This window comes from Orcinus orca, chromosome 8 (assembly GCF_937001465.1).
Source record: "Orcinus orca chromosome 8, mOrcOrc1.1, whole genome shotgun sequence".
Classification (NCBI taxonomy): domain Eukaryota; kingdom Metazoa; phylum Chordata; class Mammalia; order Artiodactyla; family Delphinidae; genus Orcinus; species Orcinus orca.
In genome coordinates this window covers 26,670,305-26,691,099 of record NC_064566.1, presented here as the reverse complement: position 1 = coordinate 26,691,099, position 20,795 = coordinate 26,670,305, and the positions used below count along the sequence as shown (strand labels likewise).

The window sequence follows — 20,795 nt, the reverse complement described above, 5'->3', positions numbered from 1 at the left end:
GGGATCTTCCCGGACTGGGGCACGAACCCGTTTCCCCTGCATCAGCAGGCAGACTCTCAACCACTGCGCCACCAGGGAAGCCCTGCATATGTTATTTTATAAGTACATAAGTATATCTGTAATAAATTCCCAGAATTGGCTGAGACAAGTGTGTAAATGCATTGGTCTTTCTCTAGAAATTGCTAATTTTTCTTCTGTGGGGGCTGTGTCATTTTGCTTCCACCACATATACATCTCAGATGTATACCAGAAAAAGCTATTCTTCTCTTTGGGCCTCTAAGATATTTTGTTCATTAGGCAATTCTCAAAGATGTTCTCATTGGAAAAAACGATATGAAGTTCTTTGTTTATTTGTCCCCAAATGCATATGTAAAATTGCTGACTTAGTTTTCAAGTTGGCAAAATATTGCTGATGTAGGAAATCATCATATTGATGCCTAATGTGCTGGGACAGCAACTGTCTATCTCTCTTCCCAAGATCTCCTTTCATTTAAAAACAAATATACACCCCCCATCCCAATTTTTTTCCTTTAAATTCACATTCAGTACTTTATAATTGGGAAAGCAGTCAAATGCATTTCACTTTTAAATGAATGTTTTCCTGAAGCACTTAAATGTTTTCTGGAAACCAAATCTATGTTACTTCTATATTTTCCTTTACAAAGCTATCATTTCAAAGGTAGTTTAATCTTTATGACTGACATTTTCAATAGGCAATGTCACCTAATACATTGTTTTTATTTCAAAGCCCATCTTGTCAAATATCTTATCATTAAAAACAACCACTTAAGCTCATTGGACTTCCTATTTAAGGAATCCTTAAGTAAATCCAGTTTCAATATCACTGTTTTATAAGAAAATATGTACATGATAATTTTTATTCCCCAAATAAGGATACCATAGTATTGATACATGCAAATCTAGGCTGCATTTCAATCATCCAGAAATCAGTTGTGAGATAATCTCAGTCTCTTGCAACAAAGCAGTAAGACAAGTTGCTGACCCCAAAGTAAATTTTAAATTTACTTCTATGCCCTTAATCAGTAGATGGGGCAGACCATACTTAAGCTCTCACCTAACCAATGAATATGTTAGGTAAATGCTGATTTTTACATTAGAGTTAATATAATGCACTGAGAGCAAAAAACAAGAATTACCTAACAAAGGTAAAACAAAACAAAACAACAACAAAAAAACCACATCGTAAGCAGCACCCAGGACATAAAAGTTATCAGTCTAAGACAATTTAGGAAAACGGTCCTAGACAGCATAACGGTCTCTGAGGAAATCACATAAATTCTGTGAAATGACTAATGTTCACAATAACAACTCTGACCCATCAAAAAAAACAAAAACAAAAACAACTTACATTATACTCAACTTGTTCTGTTTAAGAAGACAGAAGGGTACATTTTATATTTCAAAAACATTTTATAAAAAAATATTCATATGAAATAAACTTTGGCACACAAAAGGATAAGATTCAATTATTCACAAAATTAACAGATGAGGAAATAGTACACCACTTGTTAATAACAGGCCAATGAATGAGGAATTACTCTAAGTAAGATTCTCAAAGTTAGAATATACCACAGTTGCCTTTCAGAAGATGAATTGTAATAAAGTGCAGTAACATTTTGGGGGCCTTTAAACATACAATTCTCTGTGCAAGGCCACTTCTTGGTTAAGAGTCAAAAGAATACCTGATAATTTCTGAAAGCTAGTAATGCAAATTCTCCACTTCAATGGCTGGACACACTCAAGAATATATCCTGATTTCACTTTTCACTTTGTTTTCTTTAAATTTTGACTGCCACTAAGTAGACAGTTTGGTCTGGTTTCTGGCTCCAACCTTGTGCAATTCACTCAATCTCTTTAGCTCTCCTTATTTTCTTCATCAGTAAAGTGAAGAAGTTATAGAAAACATGATATAATAGTAAATGGAATCAAAGTGCTAATAAAGTAAAACAAAGAGTTACTACATTAGGTCCTATATCTGTATATCTACTACACATATACTATTTTTAAACTGTCACAAGTTACATGGCACTCTACCATATATTTAAGGCCTACAGTAAAGAAATTATGATCACTTCAGAATCTTTTCCAACACTTAATATGTGTCACTCTCAGGATACAACAACTTCCTCATGTACTCATTTAAATTAATTTAAAATACCACTATAATCAATTATCTTTAACCTGAAAATATATGACATTTTCCCACTTGACACATAAAAATCAACATATGATATGTAAAAGAACGTTCATGGAAATGTTAATTATAATAGCCAAACACCAGAAAGAACCCAAACATCCACCAAAAACAGAATGGATGAATTCTGTCATATTCATTCCAAAGGAATAACACATGATAATGAAAATGAATAAAATAAAACTACATGCAACTATGTAGATGACCTTCAAAACATAATGCTGGGTAAAGGAAGAAAGAATGCATATGATTCCGGACAATGGGGCTCACCAGTAGGCCCATCTGCGTCCCATGCTACCCCACAGGAGCACCCTACAGCTGCAGCAGTGTCACACTGCAGCAATCTAGCACCAACCCAAAGGGAAGTACAAAGGTCGTCACAGTCTCCAAGCTCAGTCAGGATCCAATATGAGCTCCAAGACTGGCTGTAGGGTCTGGACCCCAGCTCCACCACTCTAGCCATCTTTCTGTGTCTGTGATCACAGCTGCCACCTGCCAGGAACTACCAGACAAAGCACTGGAGACCCTGTGGTTAACACTGGTGATAGACAAGGATGGGACCTCTGTGGACTGCAAGGACTTCTTCCAATTGTTGGAAGAGGATACATGCCTGATGATGCTGGAGTTCAAGCAGAGTTGGAGCCCCAGCAGGAGTAGGTGCTATCATATGGCCTAGGCTGGGAGAAGCCCAAGCACAACAAGGACATCGCCCTCATTACCTTGAACATATACAAGCAAAACCCTTGAGACCTCTTTGGCCTGAACATCAAAGCCACACTCTACAGGATCTACTCCATGAGTTGTGACTTTCAAGTACTTGGCCCAAAGAAAGTACTCAGGGAGCTCATCCAGTTGAACCTCCATGATGCTGCTGCAAGGCCTGAGCCACGTTGCTGGGAATTTCCTCTACCCTTTGCAATGCAGTGGAGGAGGCTGAGCAGTGACAGTGGCAGCAGCAGGGTCCCCTCCATCCCTACTGAGAAGGGGCTCTGAGCTTCTGCCCCAGACTCGTTCCAAGAGATACCCTGTGAGGACTGTGACAGCATCAGGTTTGGAGACCTGGAGGCAGTGCAGACTAGATAACTCACCTGACTTCCCCCATTATTCTCTGACAGCACTGTGATAGGTTCCATCAGCATAATGCTTTCCATGCCTAGCCTATACACTTTCCTCAAGAATGCTGTCCTTTCCTAGCGATCTTTCCAGCCTCTCACTTACCCTGAAAGGCTACAAACTTGTCCCCAGGCATCTTGATCCCATTCTGATTGCAGCTATATCTAAATTCCTTACAACTCCTCCTGTCCCTAAGCTCTTTAGTACAGTGAAGTCAGCCCTCTGACTTTACCTTAAGCTCTCTATTTCTTCATACCCTTCCCCTTAAAAATAACAAAAACATTTCCAACAAAAATACAAAAAAGTTTATCCAAAAAAAGAATACATATGAGTCCATAAAGATTAAAAAGAGGCAAAATGTGAACACACTGCTGACGAATACACATAAAAGTGATAAAATTATATAGAGAATTATCTAAATAGTTATCACAAAAATCAGGACATTGGTTACCTCTAAGGAAAAGGAAGATTATACCAAGAGCTTCTGGTATGTCAGTAATGATCTATGGTTACTGAATGTCTGCTTTATACTTATTCATTTTATGTTTCTATATAGTGTTATATTTCATAAGAAAAATATTTAAAATGATATACTTTCTGAAAAAATATATTCTGAAAGAGAAGGAAGAAAGGGCTCCTCTTTTTTGCTAACAATTTTATTTTCTTGGTCTACATTTCTAATTTTTATTGCAATATTTTAATAATAAAGAAATAAGTTACTATGCCTAATTCTCCAGAATCTTAATAAAGAACAGATTTTACAGGCTTTTCAAATGGCCACAAAAAAAGCACCAGGTCATTAAAGAGTATAAGATCAGTTATTTTGTTAAATTTTTGCTTAGCTCAATGTTGTGCCTGTTGCTTTTTCTTCTTTTCAAGAAAATGTATGCTTACTTTCAAAATAAATCTATATTACACCCAGATATTAATTCTATGCAGGCTGCACTCCAAAAAATATATAATAATTTTGCTCAAAAGTAGGAAGAAAAACTTTTAACTCTCACACATTTTAAAACAATTTTAGGAACACCTGTGTTTGCATTCAGTATGAGGGTTCATAATAGGATGGACACAAATATGACACTTGAGATCCAATCCAATGTCACTCTGTGTAAGAATGGTTCACTGTGTGCACTAGAAAACATAACCACTAGATTACAGGATGGATATACAAAACAAGTTACACTTAAAGTCCACTGTATAAAATGTACTGTAGGGTAACTCACTCAAAATAGATCCAACAGTGTCTAATTTAAATTATACTAAAGATGTTTTAAATAGTTCCTTTGGAAAAACATAAAGGGAATTTAAATGATTACAAATGAGATAATAATAATAATCAGACAGATTACAAACATATACACACACATATAATTTAGGAAATCCTAAACGTTCCATCACCTACAAGCACCCTTCAATGTATGTTTGTTACAACTTTTAGATGCCACTAAACAGGAAGCAGACAATAAAACTTAGAAACAAGACTATCAGCACTTCCATCAGGCTTCAGATATCAACATAATGGGTATCACCCATTATGAAAACAGAGCTGCTTTGGTTGTATACTGTTGTTTTTTTGTGAATGCAGGCAAGGATTCCCCTCTATAGTGGGTCCAGCTAACCAGTTATTTGCCCATCTATTAAGTGCCAACTTTAAAAAATTATACTATGTCCAGCAGGGAGCAGCATTACAACATTCATAAGACTTAACCACAACATGAAACCAACAGAAGAAAAAGAAGGAAAAAAACCCACTTACCATAGGTCTTTTCAATGATACATTCAATTTTTAGGGCAATTGCAGGGCTTCCAGAAAAAACATCTAAAGCATGTCTCAAAGCATATATAGGTGATCCATGGTTTCAGGATTCCTAAAGCAGGAAATCAAAATTATATTAAGTAAAGGCTTCTTTCAGCCATATTTAGTTGAAGTAGTATATAATATGACCAAGTGTCTCTCAGCTGTTCAGGTGCATCTTCCTTATTGGATCAATAGGATTCTGAATTCAGATATTCAATGACACTTCGGATAAAATGATTTTAAAAAGCAGAATATTAAAGTCCTTTGTTTACCAGAGAATTTAAGTAGAAGAAAGTAAATGGGTGACATAATACATCAATCAACCTAGAGAAAACTGTGGTCAAGGACTTAAAGGAGTTGATAAGCCAACCATATACAGTTATGATATATCAAATCCTTCTAAACAATTTGCAGGTAATAGAGAGGATATAACATTCATTTCTACAGGTCAGCATGAATGAATATCTAGGGTTAGTTTAAGTTTTAAGAATACAAAGGCAGCAGAGAAGTAGTTTGTAATGCTGATATGTTAAGCCTGATTAGTGTGATATTTACTGAATATGAGGAATGCACCTGATATTGTAGAAAAACTCCGTGACCAGTCATAATATGTCAAAGGCAAAACATATTATGTTTGATATTCTCCTGGATGTCAAAACCTGCCTCATATTCAACAATAGTAACTCCATGTCAGTTCTTATGACTGAGGAAATGATGTATCACCACTGTTACGTGAAACATTCAACAGTTTGCTTTATATGTGTTTACATGCAAAGTTTCATCGTTTACACCAAAAACCAAATTTTTGCCATTAAAAGAAGATAATATATGAATATTTACCTTGAAATGTATATAAATAATAAATATATATAATAAAAGTTTGTGTAATATATAATAGCACATGTCAATATATCATAAATAATATATTTACTTGCAATTTAATGAATAATACATAAAATGGTTCCTACTATTTTCTACAGGGAAAATGGCATGAGAAGCTTGACTTAAGTGTATGATATCAAGACTACAGTTACTCTCTAATAATCATCATTAATTTGACTTAATTTGAAAGAAACTCTGATATATTCATCTTTTACCCTTTAACGCTAAGCTAGTCATAGCATTATTTCTTATTTTTTGCTCTCCTTAAAGTCTTCCCCATCCTATTTCTTGCCTTTGCTTTTGTACATTTCACTTTTCTGATACTTCCTCATTTTTGCCAATCTACCTTCCCTCTCCTTTATAATGCATTTCTGTTTCAACCCCAATTTTTGTTTTATTTAATCTCCTCTCTTTATGACCCTAACATCTTTCTTCCCTTTTCTCTTAGGACCCTTAAAAGTGAGGGTTGATTTTTTCTTTTTTGTTTTTTCTGTAACAACAATTGTGCTTAAATATACTCTTTCATCCACTTACAGGCACTGTGCTTGGTCTTAATAATCCCACCTGTTTAGAACACTCAACTAAATATACTTAAATTATATTGCTGCTACTCATAAAAATATCTTTTCCTCTGAGTTACTGAAATATTTGAAGAACTCACTAAACATTTTGGAGCCAGTCTTTTTTTTTTTTTAAAGATTTATTTATTATTTATTTATTTTTGGCTGCGTTGGGTCTTTAGTTGCGGCACGCAGGATCTTCGTTGAGGCATGCGGGATCTTTCATTGCGGCGCATGGGCTTCTCTCTAGTTGTGGCGTGCGGGTTTTCTCTCTCTAGTTGTGGCATGTGGGTTTTCTCTCTGTGGTTGTGGTGCGTGGGCTCCAGAGCATGTGAGCTCTGTAGTTTGTGGCACACAGGCTCTCTAGTTGAGGCATGTGAGTTCAGTAGTTGTGGTGTGTGGGCTTAGTTGCCTGGCTGCATGTGGGATCTTAGTTCCCTGACCAGAGATCGAACCCACGTCCCCTGCATTGTAAAGGTGGATTCTTTACCACTGGACCACCAGGGAAGTCCCTGGAGTCAGTCTTAAAACACCCCAAATCTCAAGAAAATCTAATCACACACTCCTTCCATTCAATTTGAGAGGTGATTTAGGATCTCACTATATGGTGTGAATAAATACTGAGTAACAAACTTTAAGTTAACAGAACTTTGCTTTATTCATGTGTGTGTATGCCCATGTGTACAGTATCCTCATCAAAAAGCAAAGACACATTAAAGAACCCCATACTTCTAATATATATTATAAAGTCTAAAAAGAAAAGTGATTTCCCTATTTGGCACTTTCTAATATGAATATTAACATTAACAGTATTAGCGTATGGTGAAATAATCTCACAACAAAATATTATGCAAAACTTTGAGTTTTAAAAATTATAAATAATTATAAAACACATTTATAATATAATTACCTAAACAGAGACTATAGTGGGTTGAGTAGTGTTCTCCCTTTCCCCCAAACTCATGTCCACTTGGAACCTCAGAATGTGACCTTATTGTAATACTGGATCTTTGCAGATATAATCAAGGTAAGGATCAATATGAGATCATATTAGATTAGGGTGGGCCCTAAATACAATGAGAATGTCCTCAAAGGAGACCGAAAAGGACACACAGAGACACAGAGAAAAAGACAATGTGAAAATGAAGGCAGACATTGAAGTTATGTTGCCACAGCCAAGGAAAGACAGGAGCCACCAGAAGCTGCAGGAGGCAGGGAAGGATCCTCCTCTAGAGCTGTTGGAACAAACATACTTCTGTTGACACCATAATTTTGGACTTCTGGCCCTGGAAACTGTAACGAAGTAAACTTCTGTTGCTTTAAGCCACCAAGTTTGTGGTAATTCGTTATGGAATTCCTAGGAAATTAAAAAGATTTTGGTACCAGGAAGTGGGGTGTTGCTGTAACAGATAACAAAAAATTTAAGAAAAATAATAATGACTGAAGAGACTATTGGTAGATTGCCTTGAAGAGCCATCTGATATTGGATTGACCAAAAAGTTCATTCAGGCTTTTCCATAAAATGGTACATAAAAACCCGGACAAACTTTTTGGCCAACCCAATAGAAATAAGAGACGTTAAGGAGATTCTGGTGAATGCTCAGAAGGAAGTGAACAGGATGGCTGAGAACACTTGTATCATCTTAGAGAATACACTTATTTGTCAGGAACAGAATGTTACAGAAATATGAACATTAACTGGACTTCTGGTGAAGTCTCAAGAAGGGAATGAGAGATGTTATTGAACACTAGAGGGAAGGCAGTCTTTGTTACAATGTAGCAAAACTGACATGTGTTCTAATGTTGGGTGAAAAGTAGAACTTGTAAGTGATGAGCCTGAATGTTTAGTTGAGATTTCCAAGCAAAATGTTGAAGGCATTTACTGGTTTCTCCTTGCTAATTATGGTAAAATGTGAGAGAAAGGAGATAAATTGAGGAATGAAAAAGGATAAAAGGAGATAAACTGAGGAAGTTAAGCAAAAAGAAATCAGTACTTGATGATTTGGAAAATTCTCAGCATATCTAGATTGCAAAAGATGCTAACATCACAAATCATTAGGAAAATGCAAATCAAAACCACAATGAGATACCACTTCAAACTCATTAGAACAGCTATTACCCAATAAATAAAGAAAGAACAAAAGTTGCTGAGGATTTGGAGAAAATGGAACCTCTCTGTACTGCTGGTGGGAATGCAAAATGGTTAAGCCACTGTGGAAAACACTTTGGTAGATCCTTACAAAGTTAAACATATGCTGCAGCAATTCTACTCTTGGTTATACCTAAAGGAATTCTAATAGATACTTGTACTCTGATGTTCATTACACCAGTATACACAATAGGCAAAAGATGGAAACAGAACAAGTGTCTATCAACAGATGTATGGATAAACAAAATGTGCTATATACGTACAATGGAATACTATTCAGCCATAAAAGGAATGAAGTTCTGACACATGATACAAGATGGATGAACTTTGCAAAACACTATACTAAGTGAAAAACACTATGCAAATGCTAACAAAGAACAAATATTATACAATTTCACTTATGTGAGGTACCTAGATAGGCAAATTCATAGAGACAGGAAGTAGAATAGAGGTATCAGAGGCTGCGGTGATGGAGTGGGAAGGTTATTGCTCAATGGATAAAGCATTTCCCTTTGGAATGATGAAAAAGCTCTGGAAAAAGATAGTGGCAATGGTTACACATAATAAATATACCTAATGCCATTGAATTGTACACTTAAAAATGATTACAATAATAAATCTTATGTATATTTTTATCACAAAAAGATTTTTCCTATGGAAAAAGGACCCAAGACCTTGAGCCAGATGCAAAGGCTGACATAACTACTTCAACTAGAGAATCAAGACTGAGCTACTGATAAGCTCTAAAATGAACATATTCCAATGCTCAATGAGGGAAAATGATCATCATATATGATAGTAATTCATTAATTCCATGTGAGTTCATTTAGGAAATGTTAATAGAAAAAGGAAACATGAGCTGCTTTTTAAATTTTTTTTAAATAAACTTAGAATACCAAACAGACTACAAAATTAATTTCAAATCTTTCACTCTGGAGAATGGTAAAATTATAGTACAAAATGGTCTTTAATTTTTTTTTTTAACTTTGCATTTTGGGGAATGAAAAAATATAAAACGTAAAAACATGGCCTTAAAATTCTAAAGATTTTTAAAAGCAAATATATTTAAATGATTAAAAATCTTGTTTCAGTGCTGGACAACTCTGATAAAAAGTTCTTTAATATGAGTTGAAACTGAAATTTCTATGTTTTGGAGAAACAAAGGGGTCTAATTTCTCTTTCACAAGATTAAGACAGGTCTTCTGAAACTCAAAATCATTCACCTCTGTGTTAAGTATGTCTCACTTACTACTTGTTGTTTCATATCACAATCTCGAACCATCCTGGTTACTATGAATTTACTCATTTTATCAAGACAAATATGCCTCATTCCTTACGCAAATATCCATAAACTGGCTAAATAAAAGGCTACCTTTAGGATACTAATGCTGAGTTTGGGTCCAGGTACAAATTGTAAATAAGCTTGAATTTTGCCATCAGACAGCTCATCACGGTTGTGAATCCTAGCTCTATCATTTACCAGCTATGTGAGAATGATGGTTAATTCTATGTATCAACTTGACTGGGCCATGCAGTGTCAAGATATTTGATCAAACATTATTCTGGGTGTTACTGTGAGGGTGTATTTGGATGAGATTAACATTTGGATCCTCAGATTAAGTAAAGCAGATTGCCCTCCCTAATGTGCGTGGACCTCATCCAATCCATTGAAGGCCTGGGTAGAATGAAAGGTTGACCCTTAGGTTACTAAAAGGGAGTGAAAAGCATCAACATACTAGAGATTATGAAAACTTTCTAAAAGGTAGAAATAACAGTGATAGGTAGAACAGGGCAGAGAGAGCAACAGCCTAGCACAGGGTTTGGCAAACCATGGTTCACAGGGCAAACCTTCCAGGTTACCATCTGCTTTTGTATACCTTGCAAATTAAGACTGGTCTTTATACTTTTAAATGGCTCAAAGAAAAGAAAAGAAGAATATTTTGTGACATGTAAAAATTATATGAAATTCAAATTTCAGTGTTCATAAATAAAGCATTATCAAAACACAGCTGTGCTCATTTTTTAATATACTGTCTACAACTACATTCCAATGGTAGCGTTGAAAAGTTATGAAAGAGGACATGTGGCCTGAAAAACCTAAAATACTTACTATTTAGTCTCCAAAAAAGTATGCTGACCCTTGTCCAACTACACACACAGGAGAATGTTTCAGGGAAGATGTAAATTTTCTTCTTGTAGAAAGGGGTTGTGGGCTGAACCAACAGTTATGGAGGATAAAAAAAGGTTTAACCTGCCTGAGAGGATTCTGGGCTCCAAAGTATAGTGGTTGAAACCTAGGATAGGATCCTCCTTATCAGGCTATTAGAGACGGACCTAGGCTGTCTGCTTGCTCTCTGCTTATCCACTCTGAGCAAAACACACCAATAAATTAGTCCTACCTATACCCAAAGCAATCTATAGATTTAATGCAATCCCTATCAAAACACCCATGATATTTTTTACAAAACTGGGACAAATAGTCGTAAAATTTATATGGACACACAAAAGACCCCAAATACCCAAAACAACCTTAACAAGAACAAAGATGAAGGTATCACACTCCCTGACTTCAGACTACTACAAAACTACGGTAATCAAAACAATATGGTACTGGCACAAAAACAGAAATATAGATAAATGGAACATAACAGAGAGTCCAGAAACAAACCCACGCATTTATGGTCAATTAATCTATGACAAAGGAGGCAAGAATATACAAAGGAGAAAAAACAGTCTCTACTATAAGTGATGCTGGTAAAACAGGACAGCTACATGTAAAAGAATGAAATAATATTTTCTCATACCATAAAAATAAACTCAAAATAGATTAAAGACCTAAATCTAAGACCAGAAACCATAAAACTCTTAGAAGAAAACATGCAGAACACTCTTTGACATAAATTGTAGCAATATTTTTTGGATCTGTCTCCTAAAGCAAAGGAAACAAAAGCAAAAATAAACAAATTGGACCTAATTAAAGTTAAAAGCTTCTACAGAGCAAAGGAAACCATTGACAAAACAAAAAGAGAACCTACTAAATTGGAGAAAATATTTGCAAATGATATGACTGATGAGGCGTTAATATCCAAACTATATAAACAGCTCATACAACTCAATATCAAAAACAAACAAGCAAACAAACAAACAAAAACACCCTAAACAACCCAATTTAAAACTGGGCAGAAGACCTGAATAGACATTTTTCAAAAGAAGACATACAGATGGCCAACAGGCACATGAAAAGATGTACATCGGTAATCATCAGAAAAATGTCACTCAAAACTCCGATGAGATATTACCTCACGACTGTCAGAATGGCTATCATCAAAAAGACCACAACTAACAAATGCTGGTGAGGAGTCTGAGAATCGGGAACCCTCATATACTGGTAGTGAGAATGTAAATTGGTAGAGCCACTATGGAAAACAGCATGGAGAGTCCTCAAAAAAATTAAAAATAGAACTGCATGATCCAACAATTCCACTTCTGGATATATATCCAAAGAAAACAAAAACACACAATTTGAAAAGATATATGCACCCCAGTGTTCACAGCAGCATTATTTACAATAGCTAAGATATGAAAGCAATCTAAGTGTCCATCAACAGATGAATGGATAAAGAAGATGTGGTATACATATACAATGGAATATTAGTCATAAAAAAAAGAAATTCTGCCATTTGCAACAACATGGATGGACCTGGAGTATATTTTGCTTAATGAAATAAGTCAGACAGAGAAAGACAAATACTGTATGTTATCAATTATATGTGAAATCTAAAAAATAAAATGAATGAATATGACAAAACAGAAACAGACTCATAGATATAGAGAATAAACAAGTGATTATCAGTGGGGAGAGGGGTGGGGGGAGGGGCAAAATAGGGGTAGGGGATTAAGAGATACAAACTACTATGTACAAAGTAGAGAAGCTACAAGGATATATTGCACAGAACAGGCAATATAGCCAATATTTTATAATAACTTTAAATAGAGTACAAACTATAAAAATACTGAATCACTATATTATACACCTGAAATTAATATAATATTGTAAATCGACATACTTTAATAAAAAAATACTAAGTCCTACCTACCCATAAGGAATTCCCATCAGTATTCTTTCCATTTAGGGTAATTTGCTAGAGGAAGAAAAGAAGAGAAAACCCACTCCAGTTATCTATATTATTCAACTGGTCATATATCAACATGAAGGAACAACCAAGGATCACCAACATTTAAGGAAACCACAAGAATGAAAAAGAAGGCCCATGATGAAAAACAGAACAAGCAACTCTGGAGAAATCAGAGGTAATTCAGGGAGGAAAATAATTCTATTTAACATCTTCAGAGATATTAGTTAACATATTGTATCTATGCGACAACAGGCATATGAAAAAGAGTAGAATTAAAACAACAAAGAGTAGAGTTTAAAGAAATTTAAAATAGAATGCCTGTCCACCACCAACTCCCCCCACATATACAAAAAAATAGAAAAGTTGAAACAAAAGTTGAAGAAATACAGAATAACAACCCAAGGAGGGTAATAATCTCTCTAAAATGTTACAGGAAAAGACCCCCAGGGAATACAGAGCAGGAAAAAGAAAAATAGATAGATACATCTTTCATGTAGAGCAGAGGTTGTCAAACTAGGGCCCATAAGCCAAATCCTGCCCACTCCATTTTAGCAAATAAGGTTTTACTGGAACACAGCCATGCTCATTCGTTTACATGTTGCCTATGGCTGCTTTTTTGCTACAACAACAGAGCTAAGTAGTTGCAACAGGGACCACATGGTCTGCAAAGCCTAAAATATTTTCTATTTGGTCTTTCATAGAAAAATTTTGCTAAATACTGATCTAGAGCTATGCTGTCCAATATAGCAGCAACTAGCCAAAAGTAGTGTTTAAATTTAAACTATTAAAACAAAATTAAAAATTCAGTTCCTCAATCATATCAGCCACATTGTAAGTACCCAATAGCCATATGTGTTTAATGGCTATTATACTGGTCAGTGTAGATATAGAATATTTCCATTAACACAGGAAGTACTACTGGACAGGGCTTACCTGGAAATTATAATAGGCCACTACAGTTATATATTATTTATTTATTTATTTATTTATTTTTGCTGTATGCGGGCCTCTCACTGTTGTGGCCTCTCCCGTTGCGGAGCACAGGCTCCGGACACGCAGGCTCTGCGGGCCATGGCTCACGGGCCCAGCCGCTCCGCGGCATGTGGGATCTTCCCAGACCAGGGCACGAACCCGTGTCCCCTGCATCAGCAGGCGGACTCTCAACCACTGCGCCACCAGGGAAGCCCTACAGCTATATTTTAATTATTGCCTTTAAGAGTGCTAAAATGAAAAACAAAAATACCTAAGAGAAGCAGAAAGAAAGATTAAATTCAGAAAAAGACAAAAATTAGTAACATTAGAAAAGGAAATAATTAATGCCTAAATCTAAGGCATCATTCTATGAATATAGCATTAAAATAGATTTTTTTTTAATCCTTCAAAGTTACTGAGAGAAAAATCCAAAGATATAGTATTACAAATGAGAAACTAAATATCATAAGGGATATGGACGAGATTATGAAACAATTCAATGTAGAGAATGCAATTAATTAATGCTACCAAATTTGAAAATAATTTAAAAAGTGTTTCCTAAGAAAATATAATTCAAAGAAAGGTAGAACAAGAGCTATGAACAAAAAAGTTTAAAAAAGAGTTGTGTAATTTAGTTCTGAGTTTACGATGAAAATGTTTGCTAGGATTTTTAACTTTCTTCTTATCCTACAAGAAACTTAATATTCTTAAACTAGGAAAAAACAGTCAAAATATTTCCCTCTGCTAACACTACTTATTGGGCCAAGAAATATGTATTTCTTCAGAGGGGATCAGCACTAGTCTAAATGATCTTTCATGCAAAATCAGTAGATGTGATGTAAAAAGCTTCACATGGAATGGTTTTAAATATCTGGCCTTTCCCTGGGCTCCCATAATTATTCATACTGAGGAGGAATTGATACCTCATCAGAAATGTCCAGGATAATTAGAATAATGCATGGGCTTAGATTAGCACTGCAGCTTTATGCCTATGAGACTCCTCTAGTTGACACAGGAAAGGGGCACCAGGCATTAGTCAGCAGTTGTTAAATTCCTTACTTGGGCTCCATGCAAAGAAGAAGAACAGTCCCCGATTGTGAGATATACCTGTGCTGGGCCATTCTACCTCTGGAATTTCTTTTTCCTTTAACACTAAAAATGTTTAGTGTTTTAGTGTTTACCACTAAAAATGTCTCGTTCACCTTTATAGATACATTTACTTGAAAAATCTCCTTGAACCAAAACATGTTTATCTTTTGACACATCTACCCTATTACACTGAATATTCCCAGATGAGTATAAAGTGGATTTTTAAATTTTAACTTAAAACCCCAGTTTTCTGCTTATACTTAAGGATCCACTACAATTGGGATGAACGTAAATTCTCATGTGCCCTGGACAGTCCCAGATTACACCTGCTTTCCTGGCATCCAATATAATTCATGTATTTCAGCACTCAAAAGTGTTCTAAAAATTACTGAGGAAATCTAAACAAAAAGTAAAAAATGTTTTAAAATAAATGATGAAAACATAAAACGTTAAAAGTTGTAGGATACAGCTAGAACAGTGCTTAGGGAAAATCACCCTTAACTATAAATAGTATACTAGGAAAGAAGAAAGGTGGAAAATCAATGAATTAAGCTTTTATCACAAGCGAGAAAAACCAAAATTTCAGCAATCAAAACCAAAGAATGTAGGAGGAAGGAAATAATAAGAGCAGTAATCAATAAAATAGAAAGTAGAACATTTTACAATAGGGAAAAAATTTAAAAGCCAAAAGTTGGGTTTTAAAACAAGAAAGATTAATAAAAATGAAAAATCCCTAGCAAACCTAAAAAAGAAAAAAAGAAGAAACACAAGTAACCGATATCAGCAATAAAGAAATCATTTACAGTCACTAAAAAATAAGCTCAAAACAGACAAACCCTCCCTTAGGTAACAACCACAAACTCAGGACAAAATACAAGAACAATTATGTGAAGGCTCTACAGATTGAACAGAACAAGATTTTGTTGGTGAGTTAAACTTGTAAGAAGGGATTTCCAAAGGTTGAGCATCTTACTTTTACTGATTTAGCTTGAGTGCAGTGCAGTACAGGTGGTTAAAATTCTGAGAGAAAAGAAGTCATCCTTCTGGAGAACCTGAAGAATCACACACTAACCGATGAAATGATAAGTCCAGAAAAATCTACCTAATATGTGTGACTCTATCTATTGTAAAAGTAATGTTCAATATGGCAGGGAAAGAACTGTCTTTTCAATAAATGGTGCTAGGTCAATAGGATATCTATGTAGGAAAAACAAATACACCTTCAGCCCTGCCTCACACCAAAGACAAAAAAAAATGAATTCCACCAGCATGCAGACTCAAATGTTTAAAAGTAAACAGCAGGGCTTTTAGAAGAAAATATTGAGATTATCTTTGAACTCTTGGGAGTAGGCAAACCTAACCATAAAGTGCTAGACATAAGGAGAAAAACTAATCCTTCAGAATACATTCTGACTGAAATCAAGACGATGAACCGGTTCGCAAGGCAGAAATAGAGACACAGATGTAGAGAACAAACATATGGATACCAAGGGGGGGAAAGCTGGGGTGGGGGGCTGGTGGTGGTGGGATGAATTGGGAGATTGGGATTGACATATATACACTAATATGTGTAAGACAGATAACTAATAAGAACCCGCTGTATAAAAAAATTAAATTTTATTAAATTGAAAGAAAAGAATATGAAAAGGAAAGCCACAGACTAAGAGAATATATTTATAATACATTTATTTGAAACTGAACTCTTATCCAAAATATAAAAAATTCCTACAAATCCAGATTGAAAGACAAACAATGCAATTTTTAAAAATTGGCGAAGACACAAAAAGACTCTTCACAGAAGAGGTTATCCAAATGGCCAATAAACATAAGAACAGGTGCTCAACTTCATCAGTTCAAATCTAAATGAAAATGTCATACCATAAGCCTCTAAAAATAGCTAAAATGAAAAGAAAGACAATACTAAGTGTTGGTAAGGATGAGAAGCAACCAAAATTCTCAAACATTCCCGGTAAGAGTGTAAATTGGTACAACCATGTTAGAAAAATGTTTGGCCACAAATAGTAAACTAGCCAAACCCCTTTCAACAGTAAAAAGGATAATGATTTGTGACACAGTTACACAATACTATATAGCAACACTATACAGTAACAAATACTCCACAACTGTACACATTAATAACAGACATTTCACAAATATAATGGTGAGCAAAAGAAATCCAACACAAGAATAAATGGTGTATGGCCTCATTTATATAACATACAAAGACAGCTAAAACAATCTGTGATGTTGGAACTCAGGACTGGGATTTCCCTTTATGAGTATACTGACAGGAAGCAAAAAGGGATTGCATGAGGTCCAAGAACTCCCTCTGTGCAGGCATGACCCTGGCATTCACTCATTCAATTATGCTGCCAGAATACTATCAGGCCCCATGATAAGCCTCACCATTTCTGTTATATGCTTTACATGTACAGACACAATGGTAATATGAGCTCTAGGTCTCAGAAAACTTGAAAGGCCAACCAAAGGGGTACGCACTTCTGTCATGGGGCGCTAGTTGCTTATCATGACCATTATGTTTTCTGGTGTAACTTTAATAGGTCACTGCAGTCTTTCAATTGTACCTGCAGACTTCTCAGAATACCCTTGCGGAAATGGTCCCACTATTTGGCCACAAGGGTGATATACACGCTGCTTATGAAACTCTCAGACTGAGATTTTATATAGCTGATTTCTTTGTACTTTGGACACTTTTTTTTTTAGGGACTTTATCATAGAGCAGTTTTAGGGTTACAAAAATTAGGAGGAAGGTACAGAAATTTTGTATACACTTCTGACACCACACATGTATAGCTTCCCCCATTATCAACATCATTCACCAGAATGGTGCATTTTTTACCAAGGAGGAACCTACACTGACCCATGATAATCACACAAAGTCCATAGTTTACCACAGAGTTCTTTTTTGATGCTGTACATTCCGTGGGCTTGCACAGAAGTATAATGACATATATCCATCATTATAATACACAGAATATTTTCACTGCCCTAAAAATCCTGTGCTTTGCCTATTCATCTCTCCCTGCAACCATCTCTGCCAATCACTGATCTTTTTATTGTCTCCATAGTTCTGCATTTTCCAGAATGTCACATAGTTGGAATCAGTATGTAGCTTTTTCAAATTGGCCTCTTTCACTTAGTAATTTGCATTTGAGGTTTCCCCATGTCTTTTAATGGCTTAAGAGCTTATTTTTAGCACTGAATAATATTCCATTGTCTGGATATACCATACTTTATCCATTCACCTACTGTAAGACATCTTAGTTTCTTCCAAGTTTGGGCAATTATAAATAAAGCCTCTATAAACATCCATGTGGAGGTTTTTATATGGATATGTTTTCAACTCCATGGGGTGAATGCCAAGGGGGCACAATTGCTGGATCATATGGTAAGAGTATGCTTAGTTTTGTAAGAAACCTCCAAACTGTCTCTCAAAATGGCAAAAGCATTTCGCATTCCCACCAGCGCTGTATGAGTTCCTGTTGCTCCACATCCTCACAGCATTTGGTGATATTAGTGTTCAGGATTTTGGCCCTTCTAATAGATGTGCAGTGGTATTTCAATGTCATCTTAATTTGCATTTCCCCTGATGACATATGATGGGAAGTATCTTTTCATATGCTTATTTGCCATCTGTATATCTTTTTGGTTAGGAGTGTCAAGGTCTTTCGCCCATATTTAAATCAGGTTGCTTATTATTGAGTTCTTTGTGTATTTTGGACAACAGTCCTTTATCAGATGTGTCTTTTGCAAACATTTTCTCCCAGTCTGTGGCTTGTCTTCTCATTCTCTTGATACTGTCTTTCACAGAGCAGAAGTTTTTAATGAAGTTCAGCCTGTCGACTATTTCTTTCATAGATTATGCCTTTGGTATATCTAAAAAGTCACTGCCATACCCAAAGTAAGCTATGTTTTCTCCTATGTTATCTTTTAGGAGTTTTATAGTTTTGTGTTTTACATTTAGGTATGTGATCGACTTTGAGTTAATTTTTCTGAAGTAAAGTCCGTGTCTAGATTTATTTACTTATTGATTTTTTACATGTGTATGACTAGTTGTTCCAGCACCATTTGTTGAAAAGACTATATTTGCTCCACTGTATTTTCTTTGTTCATTTGTCTAAGATCAGTTGACTGTATCCATGTGAGTCTATTTCTGGGTTCTCTATTCTGCTCCACCAATCTCTTTGTCTATTCCTTTGCCAATACTTTATACTAAGTCTTGAAGTCAGGTAGCATCAGTCCTCCAACTTTGTTCTTCAATATGGTGTTTCCTATTCTGTATCTTTTGCCTCTCTATATAAACTTTAGAATCAGCTTGTTAATATCCAAAAAATAACCTGCTAGGATTTTATTTGGGATTGCATTGAATCTACAGATCAACTTGGGAAGAAATGACATAATGAAAATACTGAGTCTCCTATCCATGAATATGGAATATCTCTCCATTTATTTAGTTCTTCTTTGATTTGGTTCATCAGAGTCTTGAACTTTTCCTTATATAGATCTTATACACTTTTTGATTCATACCTCATTATTTTATTTTGAGGGATACTTATGTAAATTGTATTGTTTTTAATTTCCAATTCCACTTGTTCATTGTTAGTATATAGGAGCTTATTTTATTGTGATATCAAGGTCAGAAGGCTTTACTGAGGATGTGTAGGTTGAAGTGAGATTTGAAGGATAAATAGAAGTTAACTAGTGGCCTTCTGAATGAAGGGAACAAGGTGAGTACAGGAGAATAAATGAATGATAGAGTGAAGAGAGTAAGGGAATTTATAGACTGATGTGACTAGAGAGCTAAGTAAAGGAAACCAAATGCATGTCCTTAAAATTTTGTTTTTATACTATATGATCAGACATCTATTTTGAAAGGACTGGGATGGCTCTTGAATGGAGAATGTACTGCAGGAGAACCAAAGATGAGAGCTAAATGCTCTAGAATGGATTAGGGAGTTACTGAGAAGTAAAATCCATAAGTCTTGGTAAGAGACTGGCTATGGAGGAATGAAGCTTAAGAGAGGAATTGAGTATAGTGAGTTGGCTCAGGCAACTAATTCTACAAATGATCCTATCATTTACCTAGATACAAAACACCAAAGGAAGTTCAGTCTGGGGCATTATGAGTTTGAGGTCCCACTAAGACTTTCAGAAAAAAGGTGAATATCTGAATTTATGATTCTCGAGATCAGAGAAGCAATCTGGACTATAAATATGTTAGTCATTGGTGTATAAATAGGAACTAAAGTCCTGGGAATGGAAGAAGGTAAGAATATGGAACAAGAAAAGAGAAAATGGTCTTAAAAACTCCAAGATTTAATGGCAAAAAGGAAAACAAAGAGTCTTATTTTCATTTACATTTTTTAGCTATTGAATTTAGCCTCCTCCTTTCAAATACTGATCCCTTTCCTGTGCTCCAGATTCCATTCCTTCTACCTCATTCAGGTTCTTTTCCTCATTCATTGCCAAGAATGTTTTCCAGTAGCTTCATCTCTCTCTCTCTCTCTCTCTCTCTCTCTTTCTCTCTCTCTTCCTTCCCCTCTCCTTCTCCCTCCCTCTCCCACATAAGAAAACTGCTCCCTTAAACCTCTGTCATCCCCCTCTACCCCCTTCACAGCAAACCCTTCTAAAATGTAAAATGGTCTACTTTTATGGAATATTCAACTTCACTTCCCATTCAATTCTAAACAGAATTATTTGACTTTTCAGTTTGCTACTCCATCAAACCTGCCCTTAACAAAGCCAAAAATAAATCATTATTACTAAATCAAGTAAACACTTTCCAATTCTTATTTTACTTTCTCCTCCTCTGCACAGCTTTCAAGTGTTCATGTTCCCCAAAGTTTATTCCTGGTTC

General features: G+C 35.4%; 1 protein-coding gene and 1 pseudogene across 3 annotated transcripts in view; one reads left to right on the top strand and one right to left on the bottom strand.

Moving 5' to 3' along the window:
- Positions 1-20,795, bottom strand: part of IMMP1L (inner mitochondrial membrane peptidase subunit 1) — a 74,723-nt gene that overhangs the window by 51,060 nt on the left and 2,868 nt on the right. For 2 of the 3 annotated variants that reach the window (XM_004263957.4, XM_033409830.2), the window contains exon 2: positions 5,088-5,199. The gene's annotated coding sequence lies outside the window, so the exon portion shown is untranslated. Of the gene's footprint in view, positions 1-5,087; positions 5,200-12,817; positions 12,846-20,795 lie in introns of those variants that run through there. The other variant, XM_049714240.1, reaches the window with a different exon arrangement.
- LOC101284134 (cell death activator CIDE-B-like) lies at positions 2,475-3,477 on the top strand (annotated as a pseudogene).